At 36.2% G+C, this 16967-nt stretch overlaps 1 non-coding gene across 1 annotated transcript; it reads left to right on the plus strand.

Annotated features, from left to right (window-relative positions):
* Window positions 1-1988: 1988 nt before the first annotated feature.
* On the plus strand, window positions 1989-2094 carry LOC130880875 (U6 spliceosomal RNA). The gene has a single exon (XR_009057670.1). It is a non-coding gene; the product is annotated as a U6 spliceosomal RNA (small nuclear RNA).
* The last annotated feature ends 14873 nt before the right edge of the window (window positions 2095-16967 follow it).

Consider the following 16967-nt stretch of genomic DNA (forward strand, 5'->3'; position numbering starts at 1 on the left):
GTGCATCAACTTCCACGCTCCCCACGCTGATTGAAATATTGATTCTGACTAGTGGATGGCTTTGAATTTTAGGTCTAGATAAAATTACAAAGAGACCATAATTAAGCAGTGGAAACCGAGGGGCCTGGGGAGCTAATCAGAATATAGGAGTCACCGGGATATAGTGGGGAACTGTTTGTTGCTACTGGCTTTGAGGCAGGTGTGGATACACGTATGGCCTTTTATATAGGCGGGGTGTTTCTACACAGAGGCAAGCAGGGCCTATCTGCCCAGTGTTCAGCCTCACTGAGGATAGTTGAGCTGTCTGTGCTGCATTTTCCCTCTGCTTGTAAAATGGGATTGTTGATAAAATCTGGGCTGTGAGCGGATTGGGAAAAATAAGTGACTCAATGTGTGTGAAGCCCGTTAGCTCCTAGGACGGTCTCAAGCTGTCGTTATTATGAAGGTGTACGCCTAGGCCAATGCCAGGGACTTGGCTTCTAGCGCCAGCCTTTACAGACTGGCATTTGGAGGCTTATGTAATATGTTTTTCCTTCTGAGTCACAGTTCCTTCATAGGAAAATGTGAGGATCAAGATAGCGTGGAAAATATCTTCCAGTTTCAGGTGTAATCCTGTAATGCATGACATGCTTTTATATTTTTTTCAAACAGAGAATTATCTGAAAAAAAATGTAAATTTTCTGTTAACAAATATAGTCCTGCTAGAAATGTTTATCCCTCTGTCTTATTTGTTTCTTCTTGTCCTTATGTACAAATATGTGTGTGTGCCTGCATGTATCTGTGTATATATGTACATGTGTGTATATTTATACTTGTGTGTATGTTCATTTGTATGTGTCTGTGTATGTGTGAAGTTTGTCCCTCACTCATTTCTTTCTCCTTTTGGTGTCAGGGTTATCTCACTGATCGGAAGCTTGTTTGTTTAGTTAGGATGGCTGGGTTCCAAGGCCCTGGGATCTGCCTGTCTCCCATGTTAAGGATTTTAAGTTCATGCCAGCTTTTATATTTTATATTTTTATATTTTGTAACAAACATTCAGTTTTTATGACTTGGAATTGACATAGCTGGTCATGCACAGACAGAATAATGTTAATTAAGTTCATCAATTTTTAATTTTTATTTATTATTTATTTATTTTCTTTTCGAGGCACAGTTTCTCTGTAGCTTTGGGTCCTGTCCTGGAACTAACTCTTATAGACCAGACTGACAACAAACTCACAGAGATCCACCTGCCTCTGCCTCCCGAGTGCTGGGATTAAAGGCATGCTCCCAGCGCCCAGCTAAGTTTATCATTTTTATATGAAACAGAAAAAATTAATGATCCTAAAAAGAAATTTTTGTAGACGGCTAGACATTTATTTATATGAGTGCTAGAGATGGAAGTTAGATCACCATGCTTCTTTTGCTAGCATCTATTGACCAAGCCATCACCCAAACTTTCTCATTTTTATTAATTTCTCTTAGGAATATAGTTTTGTAAAATGTGAATGGCATAAAGAGAAAAAAAGAACAAACACAAAACATTGTGCTAACTCTGAGCAACAGATTCTCATTAAATATTTAAGTGTTTAAATTAAAAAATGTAGAATCTTTGATTAAGAAAATGTGCTGATTGTGTTGTACACGACGTTAATAAATTAGACTGTGATCCTGTGGTCTACTCTGACAGAGGGGACCTGAAGGCACAGTCATGAGAGAAAATGTGAATGTACACAGGTATATCTGTATGTCTATCTGTCTCCAAAAATTTCTCTTTAGGATCATTCTTTTTACTGTTTCATATGAAAATGACAAACTCAGTGTCACTATTCTGTCTGCGAATGATCATTTATGTCAATTCCAAGTCATAAAAACTGAATGTTTGTTATATGGCTTGTAGATTAATATGAAGAAAATTAATACAAGTCTATAGTCTATGTTCTTATTTTCTTCATAGAGAAACTTACAGAATGTATTCTTGCCTTATATGATGTGGCACTTATTTCCCTGTGTTTGCTTGGGCAGCACATATACCAAAACTGGAGCATACAGAGAAGATTAACATGGTCCCAGTGCAAGGGTGTCACGCAAATCTGTGAAGTGTTCTATAATTTTTTCAAGTGGGAGGGACGAGAGGGATGAAGGAGGAAATATGGTGAGGGATACATAAAATTAATGGCCTTTTGAGGGACATTATGGAACCCTAATACAGTAGAAACTCCCTAAACTATTACATATATGAAGGTGATATGAGCGAAATCACCAAATAATAGGGCAGGCAGAGCCCCCAAAAGCCATCTCTTGTCACCAAATAAATCTTCCTGTATCAAGATGGGTTATATTTAATTATGTTGTTAACTAAAGGGCTCCCATGGGAATTCCCAAACAACCTAGCTGTTGTTGGGAATTCTCAGCAAACTGCCCACAAGTTTCCGTTGCTGAAGACAAAACCTATATAACGCATTAAACATGGGAAAGTCAAGCAGGTGTCTACATAAAGCCTGTACCTCTATGTCCCAAGTCTTTGGTATGGGAAGGTACTTTGTATGCTCCCAAAAGAGAAATGTAAGAGTTGGAAGGGATGGAGAACACCAAGACAACAAGGTCCTCTAAATTTACATGAGCTAAGCTCATATGAACTCGCAGAGACTGAAGCAGCGTGCACAGAGCCTGCAGGGTTCTCCACCAGTTTACTCTTTTTATGTACTCTTCAGTGTGCAAGTGAGTGGGCCTCTCTTTCCTGTGCCCTCTTTTGTGTTCTTTTCCTTTTGTTTGTTTTGTCCAACTCCAGTGTATTAGTTTTGTTTCATTTTATTATTAGCCCTTAAAGGCCTGTTTGCTTTCTAACGAGAGACAGAAATGAATGGACCCAGATGGGATGGAACGTGGGAAGGAAGGGGAGGTGGGAGGACCTTGGAGGGGTAGAAGTAGGAGAAGCTGTAATCAGAATATATTATGTGTGAAAAAATTTATTTTCAATAAAAGAAAAAAGAGAAAACAGGAAAAAGGCATAAAAATAATGGTTGTAAAAAGATTAATATCGGGCTGGAGAGATGCTTCAGTGGTTAAGAGCACTGATTGCTCTCTTCCAGAGGTCCTGAGTTCAATTCCCAGCAACCATGTAGTGGCTCACAACCACCTATGAGATCTGGTGCCCTCTTCTGGCCTACAGGTAGGATACTGTAAAAATAAATAAATCTTTAAAAAGATTAATATCAATAAGTGATATAAAAATTAAAACAAAGATCATGTATTAATTTTATAATAATAAAGTGAAAAAAATAGAGAAAAATAATTCTCTTAATACTATAACTTCCCCACTTCCCACATAAATCCCAGACAAACTGCTGAGAATAACTGGGTTTAAACCCTAGATTTATCACTTACTCAGTTTGAAATTTGGCTCTTATCACATCACTGTGCCTCAGTTTCCCCAAATATAAAGTAAGGACAGTCATAGGAATTGCTTCACAGGGTTATTGTAAAGGTAACAAGTAATAAAGCAAATGCTAAGAAAAATTTCTGGAACAAAGTAAGCACTTAATTAATGTTGTTATTGTTACTATGCACACACATATATGAACATACATGTACACACATATGAACACAGATTCACGTGAACACACACACAGCAGTCTTGATTGTATCTGTGGTCTGTAGTTTCCCATCAGAGACTATAAGAATGAGTTCTCATTTAATTACATAGCATATCAAGTATAATCATATACCATTTCTTGGACAATGTTTTGCACATTTTTTAAATTTTTGAGATTGTATTTTTTGGATTATGGAATGATATTTATTAGAGAATGTATACTATAGAACAGAAAGAATATTTGATATAAGTGAAAACCTCTTTATAATTAATATAGTATGATAAAATGGAAAAACAAAAGAAATGTTTCATAGTAAGATTTTCTGAACTATGGATAAGTGGGAGGGTCAAGGAATTGCTCTGACATAATGAGCTGGGACCTGATAAGTGCTTACTCAAGGCTTAAATCCATAATCTAAAAGCATCACCTTGTGCGGTTATACTTTCTTTGGACCACCAACTCCCAGATAATTACACAGAGGCTTCTTATTAAGTATGAAAGCTAGGCCTTAGCTTAAGCTTGTTCCCAACTAGCTCTTATAACTTAAATTGACCTGTTTCCATTCTTCCACATGGCTCGTTACCTCTCCTCAGTACTATACGTACAACTTACCCTGCCTCTCATTGGTGAGTCCTGCCTCTGTTCTTTCCAGAGTTCCTATCTCTGCCCGGAAGTCCTGCCTGTCCTCTCTTGCCTAGTTATTGGCCATTCACCCATTATTAAAACAATCAGACGGTCCTTTGGCAGAGACACATTTTCACTGTGTATAAAAAGATTGTTCCACAGCAACTCTGGGTGCCTCTTTTGGTTAACAGTGGCATATTCAATATATTTTTGAGTTTTCCCATTTCTGGACAAAGCCAGAAGATTCAAACAACTTCTTTCATACACTGTAGGTGGTTTGCAAAAATAGTTTGGGGTGGAATAATCAGGAAAGGGAAGGATAAATAGAAGAAGCCAAATGTAGTTCTCAGTATTCAAGCCTTCAGTTACTGAGAAAATCTTGTTTAGGAAGCTATCTGGGCCGATCCAGGTGCTGATTCAGTCATCATTTTCCAATTAGTTTTGCAGAAACCATGATTTTAGTGATACTCAATGAGGAGGTTGCTCCATGTCTACTGCATTATCCTTAGGAGAGGTCCTTTCACTGTGATGGCCACTGTTGTCTTTACTGGCATTTTTTTTTTCACACTAGACTCCAATACATTAGTCAGGGAACCTGAAGCTCTCTCAATGTCATTACAAAATGTTGTACTATCTCTGTAAAATTAAGTGGCATCTTCTCCAAATGAGATCTCTGATCAAGAATTTCAGGATCAAAAGATTTCTGCTATCCAAAGTCTTTTACAAGAAATGCCAGGACCAAATGGTCTTCTCTTATTACACAAAATTGAAAGTTTATCTTCCATTAATCATCACACACGTGTTAATGTTTATCAAATCGCATGACCTTGAATGTTCCGTGGAAGGTGAATGCCTTCAAATCAGGATTAGGATATGATTCCTCAGAAAGATTATTATAGAAATTCCTATTGAGAACTTTCTTGAGATTGCATTTTAGTTATTTCATATCTCTCTTCCCTTACTCTTTCCAATCCTCCCATATACCACACTCACTGTCTTTCAAATGCAAGTCCTCTTTTTTTTACCAGCTGTTATTGTGTTTTATATTATTTAAAATCTTTATGTATTTAATGAGATTTTGTTGCTCCAAAAGCTAGTACAATGTATATTTGTTCTTTTCACTGTTTTTTTATTTAAATTTGCAAGATTTAAAGAAAGTTATTATTAAGGAGTGTTACTTCAAATATGTATTAATGGATCCAATGTCTGAAAAGATCACAAAATTAAATGTTTGGGGTATTTTGAATGTAATTGGCACCCATAAACTCATAGGGAATGTCAGTATTGGGAACAACCAGGATAAAGTATTTATGCTCTTGTAATCCCAGTTCTAAGGAGGTAGAAGCAGTGAATTTTGGAACCCAACTGATCAAGCTTATTGGCCTATTAATAAGCTCCAGGGCTACGAAGACCCTGGCTCAGAAAAGCAAGGGAGATGACTACTGAGGAACAACACCAAGGCTGACCTCTGGTCTATACATGTTCATGTGCACATGCACCCACACAAAAAAGTGTATCCCCATGAGTATGTGTTCCCAATCAAAATGATTCTACAAAGTGGAGGCTGGAGGGCCAGATAGAAGCTTCCATGTACCATGCGCCTGATTTTGCAGCAGTTAGGAATGGCAATGAGCTAAGGTCTTTGAGTGTAGCTGGAAATAAAGAAGTGAATGAATTTTCCCGTCAAGCATCCTGCCACCAAGTAAAAGAAGCGTCCATGAAAATAAAACAGCCAAGTTTTGAGACTTCTGATCTCAAGATCTGTATGGTAAAACTCTGTGCGGTGTTAAGACACAAAGTTTCTGTCAATTTGTTACAGAAGCACGTCAAAACTGATACAGCATAGTAGCGCTTTGTTCTGTTCAGAAAGGGGTATTTTGGATGTTCTGTAAGTATCATGAAGAAAAGAATTCTATGATCAATAATTAAATTTTGTGGGCTATTAAGTGTCTCAGAAGATTATGTTCTTACAAATTGCAACCTCTTCATCTTCTCTGGGACAGTTTTATGAAGCTATTTATTTTTTTTGGATGACAGAATATGTTTAAAAGTCTTCTTCCCCCAGGAATAAGACAGTCTCAAATGCCCACATTTTATGGACATTTTATGGTTTAAAGTATCCCAGTTTCCCCATAACACTGAAGTAAAAATTGAAATCTCCTAGAAATAATGTATTTTACTAGTCCCCTGAGATGAGTTCTTACTCTAAAGAGCACCATGGTGTTTGAAAGGAATGGCAGGCAGTCTGTGAAGAAGAGAAATTGTTCGGTAGTGGACCTTGCCCTATGCACTTCCTCCCAATACTCATGCCTTCCTGTTGCCTACAAATAAGAAAATGTCATCAATCAGCAGTGTAGTGTAAGGCTTCTAGTTGTGGTACCTGAAGCATAACTTCTGCTTTCATGCGAAAATGTACTTCAAGGGGCTGGAGAGATGGCTCAGAGGTTAAGAGCATTGCCTGCTCTTCCAAAGGTCCTGAGTTCGATTCCCAGCAACCACATGATGGCTTACAATCATCTGTAAGGGTCTGGTGCCCTCTTCTGGCCTGCAGGCATACACACAGACAGAATATTGTATACATAATAAATAAATAAATAAATAAATAAATAAATAAATAAATAAATAAATAAATAATTTTTTAAAAAAGAGAAAATGTAGTTCAATGATACCGTGTAGCTCTAGTCATCATCCTTACCCAGGGACGAGGCGGCCCAAATGCATGACATTGGAAATTCTGTGTATGGTTTCCAGTCATAGCCAAACCATGTGTAAAGGAGTATGAACCAAAGCTTTTGAGACAGAAATACTCACTGTACACACATCTCAAGATTCTACATTTTCTTATACTTTTAAAATCTCACAAGACCTTTTTATTTGTTTCATCGCTGGTCTCATTTTATACAGATAAACATGGAGATATCTTTGTAAGCCTCACCCTGGCCTCATCACGATTGGAAGTTCACGGCTTCATAGACTAGACCTAACTTCAGTTACAGAAGGTCTAGGAACATTAAGAAGTAAATCATTGAAAAAAAATAAGTTTACCTGATTTCTAAGGATTAGGTAGGAATTGGAAGAGTACAATGATGGAAGTTGTGTATAGATTTGTTTGGAAAGAAAATGTGAGACAGTTTTACAAGAGCGATTGTGAACAATATAAGGAAATACAATACAAGGAAATATGATGGCACCAATGGAAGATGAGCCAAAGTTTACCTGTCTGAAATTAAGTACACTAAAGAGAATGATCAAGTATTGACTGTACATAGCAGAGATCAAAACAGCAGGACTGTCCTGTACTGTGATAGAGTAGAAATAAAATTTAGGTTTAGCTGAGACAGTAAGAGCTCCATCCAATTCTTTTTTCCCCGAGGCTCATTATTCTCTAGTCCCAAGATGGAGCCTCTATTTTATTTGTTTGGCTAGAGGTTGTTGATGATTTTATACACAAATGCAATCCTCATATAATTGTGAGCTAGGAGACATGGGAATTTGGGATGTGAGACAGTCATAGAAAATCTGTAATTGGGGCTAGAAATGTCCCTGGAGATGGAGACTCAATAATTGGACTGAGTAAAACTCAGTAGCCTGGAGGCCCTTTGTGTGAAACGCAGAAGAATGCTTCCATGATAGGAAAGCCCTCTTATGCCTGTTAGTTTTCATGCTATTCCCAGCGGCTTTTAGCAAGTGGGAACAAATAATGGAAACCTATGATGGCATCCATAGTTGATAAATGTTTGAGTTCTTTTTGCAGAGAGACTTCTATCCATATTCCATACTAAATGCAGTATTTAAAGGAAACTGACATTGTTGAAACAATTTTACCCCATTTCTTAAGAAGACTGTTGTCTTAAAAGACCAGATATCTGGGGGACCGTATGCATGTAAATGACCCTGTATTAAATGACTATATGACGATTGTAGAAATAGGTCAAGCCACAGTTTGGTCATAAAGAAGTCAGTGTTCCTTTTCATAAAATCAGTTTTCCTTTTGTCATTTTACCTTTCAAGATATATAGCAGCATCCCAATAGCTTTCTTCTGGGTAATGTTTTATATTATTTTCCTAGCCCAATCTTATTAGAAAAAGATGAGACCAAGTAGGATAGTCCCTGTATTATCCAACAAGCTAGATAGCTGCTCTCTTTTTAAATAATTGGGAAATGTTGGATGTAAATTCCTTTGAAATTAGCATAATATGCTGTTTTTATTTTTAATATGCAGGAAATAGTATACCAGGCTCCATTATGAGTTACAGAATGATTTCATTAGCATAATTGAGACAGATGCTATTTCTTATGATAATAGGTAAATGTGCAAAAAGATATTAAGCTACTGTCTTCTGTTTTTTTTCATGCTGCAATGTGTTTTCAGGCAAACAACTTTAACAATGATGTCCAGGAGCATACAGTCAACAGGATAATAAAACAAATTAAATCTTTTCAGCCAAGTTAGACCTCCCTTGGGAAGCACCAGGTTAGAAAATTAGTCATTTTTTTTGTTGGCAAATTAACAAGATATAATTGGAATAAAATGTTTCCTTGAATATTTTAGTACAATAGCTGCGGCCTCATGAATAACTAGACTTTGTTTTAAGGCTATAATATGGGTCTAACATGCTAGGGATATAAAATGGATTTGATTTTAGAATTGGGAGTATAAATATATATATATGGAGATTGCTTGGAGATAGTACCCAAGTCTGTACATGACATTAATTTATGTCTCATAGGTACTATAGGCACACAACTGAGAGCAGTTAAAGTAGTATTTTAATATCTCTGAATTGTCACTCTAACATGTCATATGAGAGCACCACACATTATTCATGGCTTAACAGTTGTCTTAGTTAGTGTTATTATTACTGTGATGAAACACCATGACCAGAGAAACTTGGAAAGAAGGGTTTATTTCATTCACAGGTCATGTGAACTACTCTAAGATCTGAAACTTTGTATGTGCTACTGCAGAGGCTAGTTTTATGTTAACTTGACACAAGCAATATCATCAGAGGGGGGCCTCGACTGAAAAAAATGCCTTCATAATGTCTAGTGGTAAGGCATTTTCTTTCTTTTTTTAAATTAAAATACTGCTTGGCCCATTATCTCTAGCTTCTTATTGGCTAACACTTATACCTTAATTTAACCCATTTCTAGTAATCTGTGTATCACCATGTGGCTGTGGTTTACAGGCTGAAGTTTCAGAGTCTGTCTCCCACAGGGCTACATGACTTCTCCCTGACTCTGCCTCCTTTCTCCCAGCATTCAGCTTATTTTTCCTTCCTAGTTCTGTTCCCTTATAGCTCTTCTATAGACTCAATGCAGTTTCTTTATTTATCAATGGTAATTACAGCATACAGAGGGAATCCCACATCACCTCCCCTTTTCTGTTTAAATAAAAAGGAAGGTTTTAACTTTAACATAGTAAAATTACAAAAAACAATTATCAAACAAGAATTACTGTTATATCCATTTTTATTTTTTATCATAACTAAGGAAAACTGTATTATTACAATCTATTCTTCAACTCCATCAAAGACTCCAGAAGGATTCAATATTACCTAAGTAAATAAGGAGTGCATTGCAACAGTCACCCAAAGTTCTTCTGTACTGTTGGGGCATCCATCTTCAGCCTACAGACCCATAGCATCTAGCAGACTTTCCCACGAAGCAGGGAATTTCAAAGACAGTTCTGCCTATATTGGCAGTTTGCCAGTCACTTTCTTTTGTGTCCTGCAGAACATTTCTTAATTAGTGATTAGCAGGGATGTGCTCAGTTCTGGACTGGTGGTTCTGGGTTCTTTCCTGTGCTAATCAGTTTATGGTGTCTTTTGATGAGCACACATTTTACATTTTGATGAGTTAAATGTATCATTTCTTTTCTTTTGTAGTTATTGCTTTATGCATAATTTTAAAGAAATGTTTGTTTAATACCATGTTGACTTTGTACACAGTTTATATTTATTGCATCTCAGTTCATGCTTCATCTCACATTATAACTATTTCTTCAATTGTAGTGTGGTTATTGCTCCATAAACTCATTATAAGTTAAAAACATTGTAAATCAAAATGTATTACCTGCACCTAGCTTATTGTGGATCATACCTTAGCTTAGTTTACTTAAACAGGCACTCCATTATCTTACAACTGGCTACAATGATCAAACCATGCTCAAGGCCTAATTTCCAAAAATATTTATACTATTTTTTGAATAGTATACCAAAATGCTGACACTCTTTGAAAAACAGTGTTATTTACACTCCTGATTATGTTGTTAACCAGAGCTGTAGCTTATTGTTGCTACCCAGAATCATGACCGAATAACATAATTGATCACTCTATAGGAGAAAGAGAAAAGTTCAGTGTTCAAAGTATGTTGCTCTTGAATGAGAGCAACTTTCTCACCTTGGTAAAGTTGAATGATTTAATTAGTTTAAATCTTAAAACTTTAGCGGTAAATCTACAGGAACTGTCTGTGATTTTCATTTATAATGTAGAATACATATGACATTTTCCCCCATAGGTTATTTTTTTAAAGAACCTATTTTAAAGAAAAGCTTTTATTTTCCCCATGGAGTGATTAATATTTTAATGAGGATTAAATTCCATGTAATTAGTCTATTCTGTTCCATAGACCTATTTGCCTGCTATAGATCAATGTCACACAAAATCATGTAGGCTATTCTATATTATCTAGAGGATAAAATAAATGAGTGTATCAGATCATCATTTTCAAGAAAGTTTATTCTGTTTGTTTCATATTTATATTTCAATAGATTTTAAAGTTTTAAGAATATGATATTTTAGAAATACCGAGTTTTCTGATATATAAACATAGTACACCTATAATTTGGTATTAATGTGTTTTCTTCACAAAGGCCGAAAATGATGAATTTTTGGCATACAAGCTCTCAGTTAAACTTTGTGCCTGAAAATAACAAGAAATAGTTCTGACTTTATCTGAAACACAGTATTATAAGTGATCTAATAAGCTATGGTATTTTATTTAAGCATTCAAAGGCTTTAAAGGAATTCAGTGATTAAATATGTAATATTTTGTATGTATCTATTTACTCACATTTCTGATCATTTTTATTCTTTCTGAAAGATATCAATATATTCATAAATTTTGATTTATGTTAACTAAATAACTCCTTACAGTATTCATTAGTATGATCTCCTACCAAAAAGTCACCTCACCTGTTGTCATCCCATTGCCTGTGGTGATATTTTGTTTGTGCTTTAACAAATGAAGCTTTCCTGGAGATCTGAGTGCAGAGATATGCACTTGTTAACCATGGAGTCCAGGCAGTGGTGGCACACATCTTTAATCCCAGCACTTGGGAGGAGGAAACAGGAAGTGATAAGGCTGGGCAGAGAGAGGAAATGATAAGGCGGGGTGGAGACAGGAACTTTTTTGTCTGAGAAGTTAGCAAGGTAAGGGTGGCTGTGGCTTGGTCTTTTTTTATCTCTATCATTTACCCTGATATCTGACTCCTGATTTTTATCATTAAGACCCATTAGATTTCATGCTACGTTTGCCTTTATCTGAAAAGTGATAGCTTGCTTTTTTTTTTTTTTGTCTACAGATAGTTGTGCTGACAGTACTTTTCTTTCCATAGCTTCTGGATTCCATTATTTCTTACAGAACATTATTCAATATTCATATACTTACTTTTTTTTTAAGGAATGGATTCTTTGACTTCTCTGAAGAGGACCCTTTTAAAACTATGTTGAAAGTGCTTAATTGAGATTTCTTTGAATTTTTCTCCATTTTAGTTCAAAGAATTTTGAAAATTCCTGCCCATTATACAAAATATTAACCTCATTTCAGTAAAAATTTCTCATTTTAGTCATTGGTCTTTTGTTCTCAAATTTTGATATGATTATTTTTATTTTTATTGATTTACATACTTCTTTCTGTATGATTCTAACTTCCTTTAAAAATTAAAATTTTCTTGCCTGTTTTTTCTTTGTTAGTCAAATTGTTCTATTTGTTCACATGTATAGTAAATTTTGATTATATTGACAGGGCATTTTAAACAGTGCGGTACAGAGACTGAATCCATTAGCGTCTTGTGAGGAGTGCCAACTTTGTTTCCATTAGATTCTTTCTTGATTAAACTCAAATTGTAAACTTGGCAAGAGAGAGATGGAGGGCCAGAGAGTGAAAGAGAGACAGAGACATTGGGCTTGGCATAGGCTTTTTAAACCTGAAAGCCTACCTCAGTGACAGACTTCTTCCAACAAGGCCACACCTCCCAGTCTTTTCAAACAGTGCCACTACATGATGACCAAGCATTGTCATCTATGAGCCTATGGAAGACATTCTCATTTCAACCACCACAGGTATTAAGTCAACACTATAGAAATACCAATATTACTAACAATTCAAAATGATTATTCATGTGTACTTGGGATTTAACAAAAAGGATGATTCTATGCTTAGATATAGATCAATCTAGGAGGCTGCTATGGATAACTGTTTTTCATAGTTCATGACATGAACAGTGATACCATGTGTATCAGTGGTTTCTCTCTTTGGGCTAGTCTTTCTATCATATTAACTATGGGGAAGCACAACCTATGTAGCACAGGCCAACTGTATTATTCCCTTTTGGCTGCAGCAAATAGTCCATCAATATTGCATCTAAACAGTATATAACCGTTACTTGATTATATGATTGGTAGCTGCAGTTTAAAACAAAAGTTGTATTAAATACCAAAAAAATCTATTTTTAATCTTTTGCTTCCCAATAGGGCTTCTAAAGAGCACATTATGGTGAAAAATGAGGCCTCGCAGCTTGTATCAGAGACTTTACTTCTCTGCTGATGCCTTAATTTTTACTAAGGAAAGAAATTATTGACAATTCTATAGCACAGGTAGAATAAACTCTCAAAATTATCTAAATTATCTAATAGCATACACAGTCAACCCTGGGGAATTACCCAGCAGTTTTGTGGCATAATGTTACATTTAAATATGCTTTTTAATTTTCCAATTATGTGTACCCATGGGGAATCCTCATAGCAAACACTGCCTCTAGAGGAATGGTAAGATGACTTCCCTGTTCTAAAGGAAACTGAGGAGTTTCAGCAAACTTGAAATCACTGGCCTTGCTTTAGGAGTCTGAATGTGAATACTCACTTCCCAAAACCTGTGAAAGAAACTACATGGCAGCCATTCTCTGATAAATGTATACATCTACGTGCCTTCCTTACAAATCTTCAACAGCCAAAACCAAATCCTGATGCTACCAAAAGAGCCTTTGAAATGGATACAATAAATAGAAATATATGATTATATAAATTTATATAGAACAAATAACAGATTTGGAAATGATATTTCAGTCTGCTTCAGTTGTTCAAATAATACCTTGAGGGCTTGCATATTGGGAGGGCACATATAAACACATGATGATTTCAATGTAACCTGACCTATTATCACAGAAGCTTTGAAGACTGGGGAGTCCTTTTAAGAAGGAGCACACATGTCATAATGTTTAAAAATGGATGTGGGGACTGAATCTAACTTGGGGAATCTTTCTCTAAGGCATAAAGAATCACCACAACTTGTTTTCTTTTACTTGACCTTGCTATCTGTTTAACGAGTTGATTCCATAGCACTCTTTAAAGACAGCTGTTTGGACTACACACTTGTCATTTACTACCAGATAGAAGGAATATTCTTTTACTTCCAGTAGCAGAAACATAAATGCTGAGTCTCCAGAGCCTTACTGAATTATGCATCCACATTTGTGTCAGTCACCATGATTGGGGGAAACTTCTGGAAAGAAAGAGGTGGGTGGAATGAAAGTGACCATAGGTAAACACTTCCTGTCTTAAATAGTTTGGCATTGCAGGGTGTTTGGAAGAACAAATGAAGAGCTGTCCTAAGGATGTAGGTCAGGTGGTAGAGTGCTTGCATAACATGTATGAGGCCCTGGGCTCAACTATTAGCATTTTATAAATGGGCATGATGAGGCAAGTCTTGAGTTCTGCACATAGGATGTATGACAAGAAGGAACATCAGAACTTCAAGATCATCCTCTGTCACATATCAAGTATAAGGTTAGCTGGGGAACACATACCCTGCCCCCTCCATGTAAGGAAGAGTTAGTATATACTTGTTGAGAAAGAACCAATGTCTTCCATATTGAATGAGGCAAGTACTATGGTCATTCCTTTCATTTTGAGTTAAATTGACTGAAGGAAGTCTAGATACCATAGAATTTATCTAAGGTCTTTTGGAATCTGGGAAGCTCACCTCTGAGTATCTTTTGATTCTCTTGGTTGATACTGGCCAAACTGAATCAAGTCTTTGATGCAACTGGAAGACCCTTTTTGGAGACATAGCTACCAAATGGACAAATGGCTCTCTGTTCTTTGACCTTCTCAGATCATTTGTTTTTCCTATTCAAAGTGGCATGCTAGCACTATTTAACAGTTTTAGTGGGTATTCTAGTGGAAAGGCAAGAAAGTAAATGGAAAATAATTATAGGTTAGGTTCTGAGAAGTCATTTACCTTGTTTGGGGGCATCTAAGAAGTCCCAAGGGAAGTTAAACCTGGACAGCAAATGAAGGCTAAGCTGGTGATGAGGGAGTATTGACACCCTAGTGTATATGGTTAGACTTTGGACAATGAGAGCTTCATGCTTCTGACTAAATACCTTAGCAAAGAGACTACCAATTAACTTTCCATCATCAGTTGTCTCTCTTACTTTGTGAACTCGAATTTTATTCCAGATTAAAATGTACCCTTTTGAGGAAACGTACCTACAACAACGCCTTGTAAGTTTTTCTTGACACAAGCAAGTTAAGCAAACACATGAACAAACCAAAATAAAAGCAAAACTTAAAAAGGAAAAATAAAACAGAAAGATGTGTTTCTCAATAGCAATAGAAAATAATAATAATATTCTGGATACAGAGATTTTTTTTCAAAGCAAGTGTTAAAGCAATTAAAATCAGATTAAAAAATTGTTACAAAACTAATTTGGTTTACCAAAACCCATGCTACTCAGTTGCTTTCCATTCTTTTCTCTTTTTTTCTCCATGTTAATTCATTGACTTCAGTGTTTCCTAAAATTTTGGTTTCCCTGGAGAACTTTGTTTTGTCCTGACAACTGAAATCCATTAAAAATGCTCAATTAATGCATTTAAAGAATTCAAATAAAAATAATTTTAGTTTCAGTCCTTTGAGTCATAAATGTTGAGGCTCTCTAAAGTCCATTAAATTCTACAGTTATGCTTAGCAGGCAGGTCTCCCTTCTACTAATGCCGTTTCAAGAAAAGAATAAAAGGTTAAATGGCTCATAAGGGGGAGTCTAGGATAATGAAGGGGGTGACTGCTGCTGTTTTTATTATAAGTTGGCATTTGCTTTAAGTCTGTGTTTCTTTGTATAACAAATAACACTTGTAGGCTTTACTGAAAGATTTCAGGGGTTCACTCATCCAGAAGACTTTGCTTTCCATAATTAGTGTAACAGAATCTGGTCCCTCGCTACTTAATTATTCTTGAAATCATGTAACAGAATTTCATTTAAAAATTTTTATATGTAACCATAATGCTACTTTATAAGAGAAATGTCATTAAAACCCCTGGTTTTATTATAAGAAATATGCTTTCTGCTTTATGAAACATTCTTCATTTTCCTTGGTACCATGATCCATTTGGGTATTGAAATAGAAGTTATTCTTGGAGAAGATGGAGGCTGGCTGGAGGAAGGATATCACTGAGGGCAGATGTCAGGTGTTTGCATCCTCACTTAATTTTCTGTTTGCTCTCTTAGCTTCCTGTGTGAAAAAAGTGACCAGCTGGCTGTCCCCTCTGGCTGCCTGCTGCCACACCTTCTTTGCCACTACAGATAGTCCCTCTTGATCTGTAAACCAAAATGAATACTTCCTTCTATGAATTACTCTGGGTCAGGATATTTATTTTATTACAAAAACAGAAAACTAACTAATACAACCTATATGTGTACCCACAGTGAACATGTTGGTTTACCCAGCTGACTTCACAATGTATCTTTCTTAATCCAAATTGAGCATTTGGCTACTCTCTAGGAAAATTGTACTTCAGGATTTAAGTCCTCTACACCCATTTTCCTGAATAAATTTTTATTCTTAGCTAGGTGATTTCATCTAGATGTGTGTTGTCTGAGGTTTTCTGTTCTGTCTGGTTCCCGTAGTCATTAAGTCCCAAAGAAATCACACAGAGGCCTACATTAGTTATAAACGGATTGGCCTAGTAGCTCAGACTTCTTATTAAGTCTTATAACTTGTATAGCTCATTATTCATGTCTGTGTTAGCCACGTGGCTCGGTACCTTATTCAGTGAGGCAGTCACATCTTGCTTCTTCTGTGACTGGGTCATGACTGCAGACTAAAACTTCTTTCTTCCCAAAATTCTCTTGTTCTTATTGACCCACCTCTACTTCCTGTCTGATTGTTCTGCCTATACTTCCTGCCTGGCTACTGGCCAATTAGTGTTTATTTAAAATGTAATTGACAGAATATAGACCATTGTCCCACACCAGATGTGTCTTCATCTGGGTTCTTCCTGTGGAGGCTTCCCTAGGGATGGAGTGGAGTGGCAGTCTGAAAGAACATTTTCTGCTTGGACTCTAATTTCCTATTTTCTTCCCCACTCTACTGTCTTTACACGACCTTTTCTTGGTAGTATCCCCAACAATGAGGAAGTTCCCTCATCTATGCTGGTCCACTGTCTGTCCACCAAACAAGCTAGTACTATTTCTTATATCATAGCA

The sequence above is a fragment of the Chionomys nivalis genome, chromosome 8 (assembly GCF_950005125.1).
Source record: "Chionomys nivalis chromosome 8, mChiNiv1.1, whole genome shotgun sequence".
NCBI classification, from domain to species: Eukaryota; Metazoa; Chordata; class Mammalia; order Rodentia; family Cricetidae; genus Chionomys; species Chionomys nivalis.